Here is a 17,203-nt window from a genome sequence, read left to right as displayed (position 1 = left end):
AGTCCGAGTGCCCGTTTATTGCCGGTCATGACTTGATAGAATTGTCGCTTTCACTGGGCACGAGGTTGGCGACGGAGCGCACTATCTTAACCCTCAATTAGCACACCTTGGTTGGGCCACCTCAAATGCCACACTAGTGCGATTTGAGATTTTGACAACTTTTAACTGTCGTATCTCAGTCATTTTTAATAAAAATTTATGTAAAATTTCCCTGGCAATCGAGTAGTGCACTTTATTTTACGAAAAAGAAATAATTTTTATATGAAAAATTGAAATATATAAAGTGCTGAACGAAAAAAAAGTGGTGCGAATTAGCACATGTGTGCTAATTGAGGGTTAAGGCGTTGTTATAGAGCTATTGACACTGACGAGTTCCTGGTCCATCTTCGGTCTTTATTAGAGAGTCCTGAAGTAATGGCTTGTGTTCATGCCACTACTGATTGTGGTAGTGTTAGTAACCAGTCATGTGTTTCTCAAGTCGATAGATTTTGTTCAGTACTGTCCGAAACTTTACTTAATACACTCGACGTGTTCGCCCCAGAGCATGTTTTAAACATTAAAAAGCCTCCTGTGCGGTGGCTCACAGATGAACTTAAGACCAGGATTCGTATTCGTAATCAGGTTTACAAGCAGGCGAAGCGGTCAAACAGTTTACTTGGCTACTCCTTCTATAGACACTTTCGCAACCAGCTCAATATTGATATTAAACGTGCCAAAAGTGAGTTTTAACTAAATTCTCTTAAAAACATTACCGACCCTGCCAAATTATGGAGAGAGCTTGCACGTTTGGGTCTTGTAAAGTCATCTTTGGTTTCTCCTCTACATTATTTTACACCCGATCAATTAAATTCATATTGGGGAATCTTTATTGAATCGACGCAAATGGCGAGTAATAGTTATCTTAGTTTCACTCGACGTTACGGCCCTTTACACTAACATCCCGAAGGAATTAGTCTTCAAGGCTATAGAAAATAGATGGAGCAAGATCTCGGTGAACACTAAACTCAACTTGCAACAGTTCTTATACGCTATCAATCTTGTCCTGAGGTCCACTAGTTTCTCCTTTAACGGCCAAGTATACGAGCAAATTTTTGGTAGTCCGATGGGCTCCCCTTTTTCCCCAATCCTCGCGGACATCGTCATGGACGACTTGGAAACTCATTGTTTAAATGCACTCGACTTCGTCATTGCGATTTTTTATCGTTACGTGGACGATATCTTCGCTGTCGTACCCCGAGACGAGTTAATGAACATACTCGATGTTTTTAACGGTTACCACCCTCGCCTTAAATTTACGCACGAAGTTGAGAACAACAATTCTCTTCCGTTTTTGGACACGATCGTTATCAGGGAAGGAAATAATTTACTAACTAATTGGTACCGGAAACCCACTTTCTCTGGCAGGTACATCAACTTTTTTTAAGCTACCCGTTTAAATATAAGATCAACACTATAAAGAGTGACCCCAAAATCGGACATTTTTAGCCCCATCATGATGGCCCTCGAAATTCGAATCGAATTGTATGCTAAACGGTGCTACATGATGGGACATTAATCTAAAAAAAAATTAAAGTTGAGCATAGGTCTAGTTTTGGAGATACGGGGAGTCAAAGTGGCCAAATTCCCAATATTATCCAAGTACAATAGAAAAGAATGTTAAATCTTCTTTGATAATAGTGGTATTTTGAATAGAATTAGTCCGAATGGTTCTCTGACCACCGTACTAAAAATCCACCACCTCCACCCCTGTTACTTAATTTTTAAAGGGGTAAAACTACCCCCAAAAGAAGTTTTTGCTGAATTTTTGGAAAACGGATAGAGATACGAAAAAATGTTTTGAATGAAAGTTGTTTGTCTAGGAATTCTGCACAAAAAAGGTTTCTTTAATTTTTTTCGTAGAACTCACTCTTTGGTCGGAAACCGCGCCTGAAGAAAGATAATTTTTAAAAATAAAGGGAATTTCATCAGTTAAGGAACTATCATTACAAAAATAAGTGTCGATATATTTCAAAATATAATCGTAGAAAGATTTTAGTTATCTTAAGTTATCTATTATAGTTATTTATTTATTTATTTATTTATTTATTTATTTATTCATTTATTCATTTATTCATTTATTCATTTATTCATTTATTCATTTATTCATTTATTCATTTATTCATTTATTCATTTATTCATTTATTCATTTATTCATTTATTCATTTATTCATTTATTCATTTATTCATTTATTTCATTTATTCATTTATTCATTTATTCATTTATTCATTTATTCATTTATTTATTCATTTATTCATTTATTCATTTATTCATTTATTCATTTATTTTCATTTATTCATTTATTTCATTTATTCATTTATTCATTTATTTCATTTATTCATTTATTCATTTTATTCATTTATTTTTTCATTTATTCATTTATTCATTTATTCATTTATTCATTTATTTCATTTATTTATTTTATTCATTTATTCATTTATTCATTTATTCATTTATTCATTTATTCATTTATTCATTTATTCATTTATTCATTTATTCATTTATTCATTTATTCATTTATTCATTTATTTCATTTATTCATTTATTCATTATTCATTTATTCATTTATTCATTCATTATTCTTTATTCATTTATTCATTTTTTCTTTTTCATTTATTTTCTTTATTCCTTTATTTTATTTATTTTTCATTTTATTATATTTTTTTATTTTATTTTTTTATTATTATTTTATTATTATTATTTATTATTTATTATTATTATATTTATCTTATTATTATATTATATTATTTATATTTCTTATTATTTTTATTATTATTATTTTCTATCTATCTTATATTATATTCTATCTCTTCTATTCTATTATATTATTATATTCTCTTCTCTTATCTTCTCTTCTATTCTCTTCTCTTTTCTCTTCTCTTCTTCTTCTTCTCTTCTCTTCTCTTCTCTTCTCTTCTCTTCTCTTCTCTTCTCTTCTCTTCTCTTCTCTTCTCTTCTCTTCTCTTCTCTTCTCTTCTCTTCTTCTTCTTCTTTCTTCTTCTTCTTCTCTTCTTTCTCTTCTCTTCTTCTCTTCTTCTTCTTCTTCTTCTTCTTCTTCTTCTTCTTCTTCTTCTTTTTTTTTTCTTTCTTTTTTCTTTTCTTTTTCTTTCTTTCGTTCTTTCTTTCTTTCTTTCTTCTCGTTCTTCTCGTTCTTTTCGTTCTCTCTTCCCCTCCCCCTCTTCTCCCCGCCGCTTTCCCCTTCTTTTCTATTGTACTTGGATAATATTGGGAATTTGGCCACTTTGACTCCCCGTATCTCCAAAACTAGACCTATGCTCAACTATAATTTTTTTTTAGATTAATGTCCCATCATGTAGCACCGTTTAGCATACAATTCGATTCGAATTTCGAGGGCCATCATGATGGGGCTAAAAATGTCCGATTTTGGGGTCACTCACCTCACTGATCATGCCGTGTTGCTTTCCGATAAACGTTTCCACCGAAATAATCTTGAGACAGTAAAAACTATTCTACTTAACAATTCCTTCCCTGACAACCTAATCAGTAGACAAATCAACACCAGACTTGAACAACTCCGTCACCGTGGCAACAATGATGACAAAGTACGCACCGACACTTTCGATGCTCGAAGATACCTAGCCACACCGTTTGTTAAAGGTCTCAGCGAGAATATACGGTTCGCGTTGAATAGAGTGGGCCTCGATACGATATACACCATCCCGAAGAAGCTCGATGTATTAATAAAAAAAGAAAAGGATACACTCGATAAGAACCATGAAACCGAGCTCGTATATAGGATAAACTGCGGTAATTGCGATGCGTCTTATATCGGGCAGACAAAAAAACATCTGCAAACGCGTATTAAGGAGCACCAGAACGACATCAGGAAAGATGACGGATGCCGTTCGGTGGTGAGCGAGCACCGCGTATCTTGTCGGCATAATTTTAAATGGTCTAAGGTAGACATACTACATAAAAAAAAGAACGTTAGGAAGCGTGAAATAGCGGAGATGTTCTTCATCAAAAAACAAGCGAATACTTTCAACTTGCAAAAGGATACCGAGAATCTATATCCAATATACGACAAAGTCATCTCTAATCATCTCTTGTATATAGTTCCGCAATGTTTATTCTTTTAACCTTATAACAATGAACATCTTGTAATTGCGACAGTCGCTTGCTTGCTCCCGACCGTTCGTCATCTCCCATTTGTGTGACTCCGTTTAACCGTTCGTTATGCAAGAAATTCACATCAAGGTGCTTTACGATACCGTACATGTAATTACCCATCACTCTATCTGTTACTTTATACTTTTTTACTTTTTTATTTGTTAACGATGACTAATAGAAGTGTTTTTATTTAGCTTTTGACATATGACTTTTTCGGTCAAAATTCTCCTATCTCTAACAATAAGATGTTCACGTGAGAGCGATAGTTCCATGCCAATTTATAGGTATGATATCTGATTGTCTCTGTCATACTATTGTTAAAATTTTAACTAATTCCGGCGTTACCGAATTTTTTGTTACAAGACACTTGAGAAGGACCCAAACCCCCGGGTCGAAACGTCGTGATTAAGCGTCACTGTTACTCGCCATTTGCGTCGATTCAATAAAGATTCCTGTTTTGAATTATTATTGGCGGATTAATCTTCATTTTTGATAAATTCATATTAGACGTCTCTGTTTCTGATGCTCATTCGCCTTGCTTATATGATGACTTTATTTCCGCTATTGCTCAGGTTACTTGCCCATCTCAGCGTCCTGAGTTCGTTTTCTCTGCGATAACGCCTCGTACGATCCTTGAGCTTATTTCTACGGGACCACTTCATTCCTATGCGTCGGGTTTGGATGGTATACCTCTTTACATTTTGCGTATTGCTTGGCCTGTGATCTCGACGTGTTTAACAGCATTATTTAATCGCTCATTGGAAAATTCTTCCTTTCCGTCTCAGTGAAAACGAGCGCTTATACGTTCACTCTCGAAGATTCGCATTCCTTCATCCCCGTTCGATACGAGACCGATAGCCAATTTGCCTGAGCTGTCTAAAGTACTTGAACGAATTGTTGCTTCACAGATCGAATAATGGCTGATGCGAATACGAAAGGAAAGCTGTGCCAATAACGAGACGAAGAAGAGGAAGCTTCACAGATCACTGACTACCTAACCAAACATGATCTTACAAGTCCCAGACAGTCTGCGTATCGCCCGAGTCATAATGCTCAGTCTGCGCTTTTGCGCGTTTGCGACGACATCAAGAAAGCGATCTCTTCGATTTCAGTAAGGCGTTTGACACAGTTCCGCATCTTTGACTTCTGATCAAACTTAAAGAGCTGGGTTTTTCTGACTCTGTTCTTATTTGGATTTACTCATACCTTACTGGTCGTCCTCAGGCTGTGGTGGATGACGAGGGTAATCTTTCCTCTTGGCTATTAACGCTGTGTGGTGTTCCTCAGAGTTCTGTACTTGGTCCACCTTTGTTTACTCTTTACATTAACGACATTGGTAAAGTCCTGATTTATTCCGAACATGATATTCGCTGATGACGTCCAGATCTATCGCTCTTGTGTTTCTTCCGATCTTCTCTATAACCTCAACTTGATCTCCAAAGATGCGAATGCTATTTTTGATTATGCAAGGGCGAATGGTTTGAAATTGAAACCTGCTAAGTCCAAGGTAATAGTATGTTGGGAAGTTAAGTTCCCGCGGGCATGCGCCCACTCAGTCCGAGTTGCGCCATCCGGCGTCGTGTCGACTATGATTATCGGGAGTTTGATCGATATCTCGCGATGAATATATATCGACGAAAAGGCGACCGTTGCGCTCATCGCAACTTCCGCTTTGCACTGTCCTGTGTAATCACGACCGACGATACACGCGAGCTTTGTAACGTACGCAATAAATATATCTATCCGCAGTGAAGTTAATTAGTGATCTGTCTCTGTTACCGCGATTGATCTCCCATCTCGGTCCCGACGTATCCTTATCATAGTATTTGGCAGTAGGACAAATATTAATAATATTGATCTGAATTTTCTACCTCCTATTGTTGTTAACAATACGCCTTTACCATATGTAAGTGAGGTGAGGAACCTGGGAGTCTTTCTTGAGTCTAATCTTTCTTGAAATAAGCATGTCTCGTATGTCTCGCAAAGAGTTCATCATGCGTTACATAAACTGAAATTCAACAAGAACTCTCTTTCCACGGAGCTTAGAATTAAGCTGGTAATGACTTTAATACTACCTCACTTGGATTACTGCTGTCTTGTTTATCATGGCTTGAGTAAAGAACTTAATGTGAAATTACAGAGACTTGTGAATTGCTGCATCAGATTTATTAATAATGGCAAGGCAAGACGTCCGATTCAGCCGGGACTGTCTCTTCCCATTCACACCTGTCAGGTAATTAGGGTGTTACCGGCGTGTCAAAATAGGTCCCGTCTCGAGGACGTCTCGTGTCGCCAGACGTCTAAAAATCACGACCACGTCATTGCGTGATTATTCGAGAGGGAGAGAGAGAGAGAGGAAGACGCATCTGATTTTCTTATCCTCGCAACTTGAGAACCGTTCGATCTCCGACGTCTCTCGGATTACGAGCGAGCTAGCAGCATAATGGCGTATTTGCTCATTGCCGAGCGTTCTTTTTTTCCCCCTTCGTCTCGCGCCTTCTAGATGGGTTACATAAATCCCGACGAGAAAACCGTATGATATAGGATAGTCCGGGTCGTCATAAATTAATAAAGTTTTCTCTCTCTCTCTCTCTCTCTCTCTCTCTCTCTCTCTCTCTGCAGCATGCTCTCTCTCGACCATGCAGCGCACGTGCATCAGGTGCAAGAAGACAGTTGTGACGGCTGCTGTTGAGTGCAAGTGCACTAAGCTGTTTCATCCTGGTTGCGTCAAGGCGTATGCCGCCAAATACAGATATGCTGAGCAGTGCTGTCTTGACCTCGCGGCCTCGCTTCATCCGGGATCTGATGTCGACGACGTCGAGCCGAGCTCATTGGCGGCCTCATCTGCTACCCCTCTTACACCGGGGGTCGAGTGTACGGAGCTATTAGATTATACCAGTGCGGCTCCTGCTAGTGTCTGTGCGCTGCCACAATCAGTGACCGATGACACGACAAATGCGCTTTTGCGCCAGCTTGTGGAGCAGTTGAAGTCGTCCGAAGCCCGATCCGAGGCGCGATTTACCGCTCTAGATGACAAACTCAATCAACTAAATAACTTAGCTAAAAGTGTCGACCGCAACAGTCAGCGTATCGCGGAGTTGGAGCAGCGGTGTGCTGCTCTCACAAATGAAGTAAGCAGCTTAAAGAGCAGTTTAAAGAGCGTCCTAATGAGTGAATTGAGGAGTGAATTGGAGGGCGACCAGAGTCGTTCTCGTCTCCCGCGATCACCTTCGTCTCGAGTCTCACGAACTTCGGACATTATCATTTCCGGGATACCAGGTTCTTTAACCGACACATCTGAACAGCTCGTTACTAGTGTTTTTCGCGCGCTGGGTACATCGCAGCTTGTTTCCGATGTTCTTGAGACTCGAGAAGTGGGGGTTAGCAACGTGTCTGCGATGCGTGATGTGGCGCCTAGCACTGTCTCCGCCTCTGATCGTGCTAAACCACGATCAATTATTGTTATACTTAAGTCGCGAGAGATTCGCGACTATATTCTTGGTACTATGCGCCGTAAGCGTCGACTGATTGTCCGCGATGTTTTCTCTAAAGATGTCCCCGGGCACATTTATATAAACGAGCTACTTCCTACGGATATTTATAATTTGTTGCGCCGGACTCGCGTAAAGGCTAAACAGTCATCTTTTAAGCACGTATGGTGCAGAGATGGCCAGATCTTTGTCCGCAAGGACCATGGTCAATCTCCAATTCATATCACTACTGAGGCTGATCTAGCTGAGCTTCAATGACTCAATGTTGATTCTGGCCGTGTTCCGTCTGCTTCGCATGATTGTCTCGCGATTGCTCACTTCAATGCTAGCTCCCTTCCTGCTCATCTTGAGTCAATTCAGGCCTTTTTATCGTTTAACTTTTTTCACATTATCTCGATTTCTGAGACCTGGCTTCACCCACACATTTCTGATGATCTAGTGCGTATCTCTGGCTATTATTTGTTGCGTGTGGACAGAGAGGGCAGGGAGGGAGGTGGTGTTGCTTGTTACGTGCATGAATCATTGCGGGCGCGCGTTCTGGCGTCGTCGCCTACCGCTTTCTTGAATGCTCCCGAATATCTCATTCTCGACATCCGTTATGGCACGCGCGAGCCTCTCCTATTTACCACCATGTACCGCAGACCTAAAGGCAAAAATTTCAGTAATTACATTGACGTGCTTACTACATTCATGCATAATTATAAGAACATCATTATTACGGGTGATTTGAATTGTAACCTCCTCGCATCATCATACGAATCTAATCACCTTAGAGGCATTGTCTCACAGTTGTCGCTTAATATCGTTGAATCGCGGTCGACTTTTCACACCGGCTCCTCAGACTCATGGTTAGACGTTTTTATAGTTGACAGCTTGGATAAAGTTTTATCTTTTCGAAAGTCTGATGCTCCTTTTATCAATGGTCACGATCTCATTGAGTTATCCTATTCATTCAAGGTTCCGTCCTTCATTAATCGCACCTTAGTTCGTCGCTGCTACAAGAGATTTGACGAGGAAGCGTTCGTTCAGACTCTTACTTCTAAGCTCTCTGCATCTTTCCCGTCTGATTTTGGTCTGACGAGCCCGGGTGAGTCGGACATTGATAACATCCTGAGCACTATTACTGACAATTTTACTGCTAGCCTTGATCTGCATGCTCCTGTTAATTCTTTTCGTGTGACTCGACCGTCGGCGCCTTGGCTTACCGATGACCTCATCGGACCGAATTCAGCATCGCAACGGTCTCTTTAATGCTGCGCGCAAATCAGGCAACATTCTCGACTTTCACATTTACAGGTTTTACAGGAATTGTCTCACGCTTGATTTAAGGCGAGCCAGAGAGAGGTTCTATATGAATAGATTGAGCACCGCTTCTGATCCGTCCAAGATTTGGCGTGAACTTGCCAACCTTGGTTTAGTTGAATCGCGTCTTTCCTCACCCCTTGTCTTTTTTTCACGTGATCTCTTGAATGCCCATTATTCCTCTGTCTCAAATCGTTATCCTTCCTGTTCACAATCTCAGTTCTCCAATATTATTTCATCCACTATGCCTGACGTACCGCTTTTTAGTTTCACCGAAATATCCCACGATAACCTTCGCTCCTTGATGGCTTCTTCACCTTCTGTTTCCTTCGCCTCAGGTTACGATCAATTACCTCTGTTTCCTATTGCCTTGGCCTTTCCTCATATTAGTAACCTTCTGACCTCTTTTTTCAACTGCTGTCTCAATCTGGGTTATTTCCCATCTCTCTGGAAACGTGCTATACTGCGTCCTCTCTCTAAAGTTAGATCACCTACCTCTCCCTCTGAAACGAGACCTATTGCCAACTTGTGTGAACTTTCCAAGCTGTTTGAAAAAATCCTTCACCGCCAAATCGTCGATTTTATCAATTTGCACCATATTCTCGACGACCGTCAATCTGGTTATCGTAAGGGTTACTCTACCCAGTCTGCCCTTCTTAGACTATCTCACGATATTAAGAGTGGCGTTGACGCAGGTGAGGTATTGATCCTTGTCCTCTTTGACTTCAGCAAGGCTTTTGACACTGTCTCTCATCCTTTGCTTCTGTCTAAACTGAGGAAACTAGGGTTTTCTGATCTTGCCCTCAAATTAATCTTTTCGTACCTCACTGGTCGCTCTCAGGCGGTCGTTGATCTGGTTGGTGAATTCTCCGAGTGGCTATCCATCACCTCTGGCGTGCCTCAGGGATCAGTATTGGGACCGCTCCTCTTTTCCCTTTTCATTAATGACATTGGTGCGTTTCTTAGATTTACCCAACGCTTGGTTTTTGCTGACGACACTCAGATTTACCGTAAGTGTCTCTTTAGTCAGTTGAATGTTACTTTGCAGTTGGTGGCCCATGATGTCGGAGTCATCTCTGAATATGCGACCACAAATGGATTGTCTCTCAATCTTAAGAAATCCAAAGTATTAATATTCGGTAGCAAGCGTTACGTCGACCAAATTGATCTACACGATTTACCTCTCATCTCTGTCAGTGGTACCTCTATTCCGTTTGTCTCTCAGGCTCGGAATCTGGGTGTCATTATGAGCTCCGATCTATCTTGGAATGGCCACGTCGCTCATATTTCTAAGCGGGTACACTTCACGCTGCACAAGCTTAAGTTTCACAAAAACTCCTTATCATTACAATTGCGTGTAAAACTCGTGTCTGCATTGATTTGGCCTCTGTTAGACTACTGCTCTCTTGTTTATAACGATGTTACTGATGAGCTTAACACAAAACTGCAGAGGCTTATCAATTGTACGATTCGGTTTATCTTTAATTTGAGTCGAGACGAACATATCACTCCTTACCGTCACCAATTAGGGTGGCTGTCTGTTAGAAATCGACGTCTCTATTTCCTTGGCATCGAAATGTTCAAGATACATTATGGTATGTCTCCTAGTTACCTCTCTGAGATCTTTGTCAGAGCCGATCTCTCGATTAGACGATCGTCACGGCTGGCACTGCCTAGTACTTTCCAAATTCCCATTTACAGAACTGAGACTTACCACCAGTCCTTTCACCTAGCGGGTATTTACTTATGGAATTCGCTTCCTACCGAGGTGGTGTCGTCTTCGTCTCTAAATGAATTTAAGCAGAAGCTCAATAGCTATCTATTTACACTTGAGCTCGGTTCTGGTTGAGGTTCTACCTTGGGGCTATCTAATGTTTATGTATGATGTAGCGCTGGTGCGTGATAGATGTAAGTACATCTAGTCTAAACCTTCCTAGTCACTGTACATTAATCGTCGCTACATTAACGTCTTAACCAGTTTTTAAGTATTAATGTCATTTTTCTGCGATTGTTGTTAGAGAGAGAGCACGACCGAATTCTGTTGATTTTTTTCTTCAGCATTATTTTAGTTATTAATACTGTCAACAAAATTTGGTTCTGAAGCGTTTGCTGAGGTGGAACAACATTATTACTTTTTGCAATATAGTCATTATTATCTTCAATGTTTCCCCTTTTGCTCACTGCTTTATTATAATTATCTCATCTGTACTGTATCTTTTTAGTTCTTACTTCTTCCAATTTTTGTTTTTACTTTACTCTTGTTTACTTCATGTATATCATTGTATTTTTCATCATTTGCCTAAAGTCTTGACTATGGCATAATAAACAAACTCAAACTCTCTCTCGCTCCTCTCTCTCTCTCTCTCTCTCCTCTCTCTCTCTCTCTCTCTCTCTCTCTCTCTCTCTCTCTCTCTCTCTCTCTCTCTCTCTCTCTCTCTCTCTCACTCTCCTCTCTCTCTTGTCTCTCTCTCTCTCCCTCTCCGCTCTCTCCCTCAGTCCTCTCGTCCTCTCAGCCCCTCTTCCTCTCCTCTCCTTCTCCCTGCGTTCGCCTCCCTCGCTCTTCCGCCTCTCGTGTCACGCCTCCCCCTCTCCGCTCCCGCGCCCTCTCGCGGGGCGATGTGTAGGGTATTTGGGGTTCAACTTCGTCCGTCTCCCTGCATCTCTCTCGGCTCCCCCTCTTGTGCCCCGTTGCTCTCTGTCCTTCGGTGTGCTCTCCTTCTCTCTCTCGTCTCTAGTCTTCGTATTCTGTTATGTCTCCCCCCCTGCTCGCCCCTCTGCGCCTTTCTGCGCGTGCTCTCTGGCCTGGCTGCTTCCCGATCCCGCGCCTCCCCCTCCCCCTGTGGCTCTGCGTCTCTCCGGCTCCGTCTTCCTCTGCTGTTAGCGGAAAGGGAAAGGAAGTCCGGAGACAGAAAAATGGGGTAACCAGAAGCGAGAGACAGACGGACGAACAGACATAAAGGGAGGGACGGAAGTGACGAAGGAGAGAGCCCGGAAGAGAAGCTGGACCGGTTGCTTGTTCATTGACGGGGCGAAGGCCCGCTCATGATTGGTGGTGGACAACTCCGGAGAGCCAAGAATAGGATTCACCTCCTGGCGGTCTCGAATTTTTTCGCGTCGCGCTCATGAACTCGCGCGCCGTGTCATGTCGCATCTCCGTCCTATCTTCCTCACCTCCTCTCCTCCGCCGCTCCTCCGAAGACATAGCTGTAGTTCGCTGTAGACGCTGATTAATGCGCGGATGCTGAGGACAATCTTGATCGAGTCCAGCGAGGGCAATCAGCCTCGCCGCCTTGCCTTGATTTCCGGCAGCGCGTTCCATCACGCGTCCCACAATTCGCGATTGTTTCTGGTACGATTTCCCTGAAGGAAGTTAGTTCTCCCTCGTCACATTGACGGAAATTTGAATGATGAAATTATGATTAATCCATTAGACGTTTACTGAGAAGTATTCGCCAGCGTGAGATCTTTTATTATTCAACAATGACGGTCGAGCTTTCCGCGATTCGAGAGCCATTTATAACGGTAGTAGTCTGATAGAATACAACATCTATGACGAGTAATAGCCATTAAAAGTATAATAAAATTCGCCAGAGGTGTATTTTTATTTCAGTCAGCTCTGACTAAGCACGGCCGATTTAATATTCAGCCCCGCGAAATTCCGACCAGGTTTCTATTCACCCTCGCTCCTTTTAATGGCCGAGTGATGTCAGGGCCGTTGAAGGACTTGTCGACGTCGGATTGATGGTCCTCACAGAAGCCTTGACAATCGTTCGCTCTGATCCGCCACGGTTCACTGCTTGTTGCTTATATTTAAAAGGATGGACAGAACATTATGCATATCAAAAAGTTATAAAGATTATACCGACCATAAAATAATACTATGCGTCGCTCTTTGGCTTTCCATAGTGACAGAATCTCAATGAACGACGGAGAATTTTTAATCAATGAACAATAGAGCGTGCCGCGCACTAATGTTATATACGCCAGGTAGGTAGATAGGTAGATCGGAGGGCAAGAGGACTGACTAGAGGAAAGAAGAAGAAGAAACCAGAGGACGGCAAGAAAGAAGAAGAAGAAGTAAACGCGGGTCGTGGCTGGCGAAGGTAGCACGATACACACTAAGGTCGGCAGATGCGCGGCACGAGTGTAAGAGGGGCCATTACGCGCGAGTGCGTGAGGTAAAGAGGTTTACTACACCTATGGCCTGTGGGCTTGGCCGGGCACGTGAAAGAGACAGAGAAGAGGAAAAAGAAGAAGCGGGAGAGAAAGCTGGCCGCGAGAGGAGACAGAAGAGAGGCAGCGTAGGGAGGAGAAGGAAACGTGGAGAGGTGAGAGCAACGAAGGAGAGGACGCGCGCTTAAGGTTGGCAATCCGGGGTCACTGAGCGAAGCTATCCCGTGCTCCCTCCGATTGGTCGCCGGAAAATTCATAATACGTTTTTCATATATGAGCCGGAGAGCCCCGACGTTGCTGCTCCGGCCGGGGCTCCCTCCGGGGGTAGGGTCGAGGAGTCGAGTCTCGACTCTCCCGAGTCAAGACGAGTCGAGTCGAGCCGAGCGAGTCCGGTCGAGTCTCGAACGTTTCGCCGGACGTTTACGAGCGTTTGACCCTAAGTGTACGGTGGGAGCGCGGGAAGTAGAGGAGGCGGAAGAGTAGACGAGGCGATGGAGAGAAAGGGAGAGAAGTCGCTCTCTTGCGCGGCCCCGCTAATTGGGTACGTTGTGCACGCATCGTCGTAAGAGGATTCTTGAGTGGACGTAAACCCAATATCGCTGCCGTGTATGAGAAAGGGATGCCTCGTTTCCGAGCGACGAGACAGCGCTGCTCCTCTAATGGGCGATTCGGCGTGACGCGACGCTTCGTACCGAGATGCGATGGTTTTGTCGTTGATCGGTCACCATCACTGCCACCGTCGCCGTCGCCGTCGTCGCGCCGGGGCCACCAGAGACGGAGCGTCGTCTGGCCTTGGCGCAATGTAAATAGCGTCTTTCTCTCCGCAAACGTATTGCCGATTAAATCAAGAAAGATGACTGCGAGAATAGGTGTTAGATATTTATAGCGTTCGTGTAATGAGGCATCGATACTTTTATTTATTTGATATTGGATATCACAGTCGAAGTTGGATGCTACTAAAGAGAGAGTGTCACAAAGCTTCGGCGATTTTCATAGTGCGTTGTCTATTCTATAAAATTTGGAGATATTTTTCTTTATGTTCATCTAATTAACCCGCAAGCAAAGAATTCCTCAAATGATACAAGATCAAAACAATTTTATTTACAGAGATTGCGAGTTCTTATAAGTCTTAAGTCCACAATTTCAGAAATATCATTTTTGAGAAATTAGAATCTCTTCATATTCAGTGAAGTTAATTAGTGATCTGTCTCTGTTACCGCAATTGATCTCCCATCTCGATCCCGACGTATCCTTATCAGGTTATGGGCCCAGGACGCGCGAGGTGCGATTGATCTCGCGATCGAACTTTGAGGTTGCGTTGCCACGTGCTGTGATAGAATCGCGTTGCCGCGTGTTTGTGGTGAGAACCAAGTAACGTGTGATTGCGTTACCGCGTGCTGTTCGACATCGCGTTACTGACTGCGTTACCGCGTGCTGTTCGATATCGCGTCTGACTCTTACGTTTCGATATAATTTGCGTTGCCGCGTACTTCTCGATCTTTTAGCGTTGCCACGTGCGTGTAAAGTGATCACGTGTTTTTGCCGTGAGGGACAATGACTATGGTGAACCCGGCTAAAATTGAACTCCTGACGAAGGACAACTATGACACGTGGCGAATGCAGATCGAAGCCGTGCTAATAAAGAGTGATCTGTGGGATTATGTAAGCGGTGAGTGTGGCCTCCCGCAACCGGCGGATTCCACTGCCTCGGCCGTAGCCGCGAGCGCAGCAGCGCAAGCACAATGGTGGAAGAACGACCGAAAGGCACGATCGGACTTGATTTTGGCCATTCATCCGTCAGAGCTTCCGCAGGTTCGACATTTGACTTCTTCGAGAGAGGTCTGGCTCAAACTCGAGTCAATCTACGCGTCGAGAGGACCAGCCAGGAAGGCGACCCTGCTCAAGCAGCTTATTTTGCAGCGCTTGGTGGACGGTGGAGACGTAAGAGACCATATGAACAGATTCTTCAATGCAGTCGACAAACTCTCTCGGCTATGGATGTGCAAGTTAATGGTGATTTATTATCCATCATGTTATTATATAGTTTTCCACCAAGCTATGAGAATTTTAGATGCGCGATCGAGTCACGCGACGAGCTTCCCACCGCCGAGGCCCTCAAGGTGAAAGTTCTAGAAGAGAATGACGTCAGGGCACAGTCTGCAGTGGTTGAAGCGGCCGGTGTTCTCGCGACCAGCCGAGGTGGAAGACGCCTGCCGAGGCGACGTAAAGGGAAGGTGGAGCACAAAGGCTCTACCGAAGACGCACCCGGGATCGTGTGTTACAAATGTGGAAAGCCGGGGCATAAATCTCCTGATTGCCCGGATGTTTCGGGCGAATCCTCCGATAAATCGAAGCGGAAGCCCACGAGTCACCCTCCGGCTAAGCCGGTTGCTAACGCGGCTGACGACACTTATTTGGCTCACCACTCTACCTTCGAAGATAGCTGCCAAGTCTCAAGCGAATCCGTGGGCGAGCACGCATGGATCTTGGACAGCGGATGCACCGCGCACCTGTGTGGCGAGAAGGATCTTTTTGACAAGATTGACTCTTCGACGACGGGCAGACTCAACCTGGCGAGTCAAGCTTCAACGATTGTGGAAGGAAAAGGACTCGTGAAGATACCAATATTAGGTAACCAGGGTCGTCGCGTGGTTGAACTTCAGAACACACTTTTTGTTCCAGACTTAAGGACCAACCTAGTTTCCGTGGCAAAAATTACTGACAGAGGCCACACGGTCATGTTCCGTAGAGACTCAGCGCTGGTTACCGATGAGGATGGAAATGTGAGAATGGAGGCTCGCCGACGGGGTAACCTATATTACCTTCAAGAAGAGGTCGACTGCGCAGGGGCCACCAGCGCCCCTCGACGTTCCGATTTGTGGAAGTGGCATGAACGATTGGGACATCTGAACTCTAGGGACCTGGTTAAGATTATGGACCGTCTCGATCAAGCGTCGCCATCCACGAAGGAAGCTGATGACCTGAAGCAGTGTGCGATTTGTTTGCGGGAAAAAATGACTGCTCTTCCATTTCCGAGAGGGGACCCACCGTGTGCCGAGGTGTTAAGTATTGTGCACACTGATGTTGTTGGCCCTTTTCGTGTCCAGTCAGCAAATGGTGCCAGATTTTTTGTCACATTCATAGACGACAGTTCGAGATGGTGCGAGGTGTACTTCCTCAAGCAGGAGAGCGGGGTATGTGATGCATTCAGACATTACAAAAACTTTGTTGAGCGACAGACCGGGAAAAGCATTAAGGCCTTGCAGTCCGACAACGGTAGAGAGTACCTCAACGACGAGATGAATTCTCTATTGGCGAATCTCGGGATTAAGCGACGGTTGACGGTCGCTCGCACCCCTCAGCAAAATGGGGTCGCCGAATGCATGAACCGAACTCTCCTGGATATGTCGCGCTGTTTAATGCTGCAGTCTGGTTTGTCCTCGATGTTCTGGGCTGATGCGGTCACTACCGCTTGCCATATACGGAATCGCTGTCCGTCCAGTAGTTTGGGAGGGCCCACCCCCTACGAGAAGTGGACAGGCGAGTTACCGAAGCTGGATCACCTCAGGACGTTCGGGACGAAAGTGTTCGTTCTCGACAAGGACCCAACAAAGGACAAGTTCGCGCCTAGGTCAGCCGAAGGGGTGCTCATTGGCTACCCACGAAAGTCCAAGGGATACCGCGTGTGGATGCCTGAGGAGCAAAAGGCTATCGTCGCAAGAGATGTTAAGTTCCTTGAAGCGGCGCCCGAAGGTGTGGCCGATGAACATGAAGTTAATGAGTTATTGAGGGTCGAGGAGCCCTCAGGCGGGGATGTCGCTCCGGATCTGCCTGGACCGGCACCTCAGCAGCGACAAGGTGCTCTCGGTTCGCCATTGTCTCCACCCACTCCAGATTGACCCGCACCGCCGTTTGTCACAGGAAGCGCCCGGCGAGCGCGTGGGCGGCCTAGGATAATACGTACCGGTGGAAGGGGGCGCCCTCGTAAAGAATATCAGACATTTACAGGTAGCGAACCGGATCATATTGATGTACCGGTGGAAATAATCAACGACGAGCTGGACGATGA

Source organism: Temnothorax longispinosus, chromosome 10 (genome assembly GCF_030848805.1).
Source record: "Temnothorax longispinosus isolate EJ_2023e chromosome 10, Tlon_JGU_v1, whole genome shotgun sequence".
NCBI classification, from domain to species: Eukaryota; Metazoa; Arthropoda; class Insecta; order Hymenoptera; family Formicidae; genus Temnothorax; species Temnothorax longispinosus.
The sequence above is the reverse complement of the archived record's forward strand: the minus strand, read 5'-3'. Positions refer to the sequence as shown.